Raw genomic sequence first — 3675 nt, 5'->3', positions numbered from 1 at the left:
AAGATGCGCTATTCGATGTCTCAATGTTAGAAAATATAATTAAATAAATATTTCTTTCTAATTTAAACTTCTAGATTAGATGGTCATATATTTCAACATATTTGACTCCTCTTCATTTTTATTATTTCCATTAACTAAAGTTATTACTTGTGTGGATGACATGTACTACAAAAGAAACCCCAATTACCAACAAAAAATTCCGTTGGTAAATTGATCAAATCGGTAGGCAAATTGAGTTACCAACTGATATTGATCCGTTGCTAAAAGGCTCGATGGTAAATTTTGCCAACCAATTTGAATTTGTTAGTAAAATTACCAACTACAAATTGGTTGGTAAACACCCGAAGATGTTGTTGGTAATTTTTGAAGCTTGGCCCCGAAATTTCGGTGGGTAAATTCACTAACCAATTTTCGGTTGGTATATCGTTAGTACCTTTACTAATTAATAGAAAAGGAGTTAGTACATTTGGTTCTTCATTATTCCATTGTGTAGGTAATTTGTTGGTAACTATAGTAAAGAAAAAGAAATGTCATTGGTATTTCATTAGCAACTGTACTAATGGATAATAATTTGATCGGCAAGTCCGATAGTAAAATTTTCAAGATACATTGGTAATTGGTTAGCAATTTTAGTTACAGAAATGTTATGTTGGTAATTTACCAACCAATTTTCGAAAGGTTAGCAAGAACGGTTATTTAGTTTTCTAAATTACGTTAGTAATTGGTTAGTAATATTAGTAACAACATATTTTTTGTTAGCAACCGCCAGGAAATTTATTAACTGATTGTTATTTTGTTGGTAAATATTACTAACCAAATGATTAATATTTATATTAATATAAAGCTTTGAAAAATCTGAAAGCAGTAAAATAAATTCAAAAAACATTACCTATTTCATAAATAATTTCATCTATCATGGAGTCGAAGAAACGATCCAAAGTGTGTCTAACATAAAACAATCTAAAATTGATCTAAATATGACTTGTATCATTATTCAAGGACATGTCAGGTCTACCAGAAGGAGGTGAAGTTAAGCGAGCTATGATGCCCAAACAATGTGCTTGAAGTATCTGATTAACTTGCTCTTGCACCTCTTGTTGCACTTCATGTCTCATTCTTCACGCAATACTTGTCGCGTTTCTTCCCTTTTTTCTTGTCTGATCTCCTCTCATCTCATGCTTCATTTCTTCCTTCATTTCTTGAAAACGATGTCCAACAGATTATTGCACTCGAGCATCAAAGTCTAGATGTTGAAGTCAAGACGTCGAAGCGGAGGATTCACCAACATGCCCATAGAAAGGTGCTTGAAGACCAACACCATAAAGGTGCGTGTTCTTAATCCCACCCACTCATCCAAATAAATTTTTGAAAAGTCAATTGTAGGAGGTTCACTTGATCAATCTTCAGGCTGAGACACCGATGTAATCTTAGATATGACGACATCCTAAAAGCAACAAAATTGATAAATGTTATAATTATATTCTTGAAAGAAAAACCATCAAGAAATATTCGGGGAGGTATCAAAGAAAACTTAACTGTTAAAAATAATACCTTAAATAAACAATTATTTGATGTAACAAAACTTTTTTTTTTCCATACGAAATGCATTACCTGTTTGGCATCAACTTGTCACACTTTTCAGAAAAAGAATACTACTAATATTTTTCAATACATGTACCATAGCTTGGATAAACAATTATGTAACTGAAAGATGGTATAGAAAGAATGGTACAGTTTCTCTTCAGAAAAAAACTAGTAACAGTTTACCATGTCTTTCTGATTTTTACATCATTAAGAGGCATCTATTAAGAAAGAGATGTCAATAAACAAATAATTTGCCAATAGTGATCAAAGTCTAATATAAGGCATTGCACAGAGCAAGGTATGTAAGTAAATGAAAAACAGAGAACTTGTAGTTCTAAAAAAATTTAAGTAAACATCATGTACAATAACAGATAGTTCTTTATGGTTAGTCCATTGAAAAAAGAGAAACGTGATAACTATAGTGCAAAAGATTTTTAGTTACTCACTGTGCATTCGTTTCGGCCATGCTTTGTAGCATCGTAGACTAATTTAATTATTATCATATGATAAATTTAGACAAATTTTTTACATGAGATAGCAGATTGTCAGTGCCAGTTAAAGCAACAATACAGTACAACATGTTCAAAACTAAACCAAAAAGATAACCTTGTTCAGAGAAGCACTATTTAATAAACTTCCAGAAAGGTAAAAAGAAGCAGTAAATGGAAGGCTGGCCATCTTCATAAGTATTTTCTTCCCTTTTTCGGGAATACTTTAGGCATTTTTATTAAGAAGTCTTTCCCAAACATATTCTATAACTTAGACGAGCAATTATGTAACTGAAGCATATTAAATAAACTCAGATCATGAATTTGTCAAAAGCTCCCATTTTTAATGGTTTATTTTCTTGATCAGATTTGGGGTAAACACGAGGGATGATTTAAGCCAAAAACTCAACACAGATCTAGAAAATAAATAGCAATGCTTACATCTATATAAAAGTAGCAAGAGTTACGTCACTTACATATGTGGTTTTGATTTCTGATCCACAAACTCATTATTCGCCTTGAGTCGTGTCTTCCTCAGAAGCTCAGGTGGATGAGGTGATCTTCCCAGTTCTATACCTAAATTTGAAATTGCATTTACCACATTAATAAATAAGGAGTAGCTTTGAAGAAATTATAACTTGGCTAAATAAAAATAAATATACCAGTTGTCTTGCATGTTCTTGGTGATTCTGGAGCCTCCTATATGGCACCAATGGATAGCTGATACAATAGAAATCTGATCACAGCCAACACTACATCCTCCTACAGTAACAACAGTACAATATTTGCTTATATGTGTGACTACTAGAAAGAGAATGCCCGGGTTAAGCACGGGCCCAACATAGCATATATAGGAATATAAAGTAAGAAACTTATCAAATATCATATAGAAAACTATGGGTGATCTAAATTAGCTTGTTATGTAGCACAGTTCAATAGGATCTAGAGCAGGTAGTCTAGTCCTCTTGCTGGTTGGCTTATTTTTCCTATCTTTCTTTTTTCCTTTTGTTGAGCTGTACATACCCTACTTTGGTAATAAAATTCTTTATTTACCAAAAAAAAAAAAAAAGAGAGAGAGAGAGAGACCATGATGGTTAATCTATTTGAAGTTGAGATTTAAAATGATATTAACCTCTAAAGGTGATTGGTGTCTGTGAATCTGAATGTAGATATGTATACATATCATGTTTTTAAGTTACAAAGTAACGTCAGATCCATCATAAATCGAAGTAGATATGAAGATTCCCATAATTTCATATCCCATTATGAATGGCATCAATTGTCAAAAAACACTTCTACACATCTTTGCTCAGCACTTAAAAGAAATACTTTAGGGCATCTGGTTTTACCTATATATATATAGTCTTCAGACTATTTGAAGTGCCTTCCCAGTTTTAGTAAAACCCAAAGACAAAATTTGGTTCGGAACACTTCCAATGAACGCTACCGTCAAGAAAGTTTATCAATATCACTTATTACTTAAACCATACACCAATGTTCTTAGCTGCACCCTTAGTTCTCTGTCAGGATGTGTCTAATAAATAAACGATTGTAAGAAAGTAACAGTACATGGATAGTACTGTCGCTAATATATCCAAGGAGC

At 32.4% G+C, this 3675-nt stretch overlaps 1 long non-coding RNA gene across 1 annotated transcript; it reads right to left on the bottom strand.

Moving 5' to 3' along the window:
- Window positions 1-945: 945 nt before the first annotated feature.
- On the bottom strand, window positions 946-2889 carry LOC132611295 (uncharacterized). The gene is made up of 3 exons (XR_009571530.1): window positions 2735-2889; window positions 2549-2648; window positions 946-1444 (listed from the first exon to the last, which is right to left on the bottom strand). It is a non-coding gene; the product is annotated as an uncharacterized LOC132611295 (long non-coding RNA).
- Between the last annotated feature and the right edge of the window lie 786 nt (window positions 2890-3675).

The sequence above is a fragment of the Lycium barbarum genome, chromosome 9 (genome assembly GCF_019175385.1).
Source record: "Lycium barbarum isolate Lr01 chromosome 9, ASM1917538v2, whole genome shotgun sequence".
Classification (NCBI taxonomy): Eukaryota; Viridiplantae; Streptophyta; class Magnoliopsida; order Solanales; family Solanaceae; genus Lycium; species Lycium barbarum.
The sequence above is the reverse complement of the archived record's forward strand: the minus strand, read 5'-3'. Positions and strand labels throughout refer to the sequence as shown.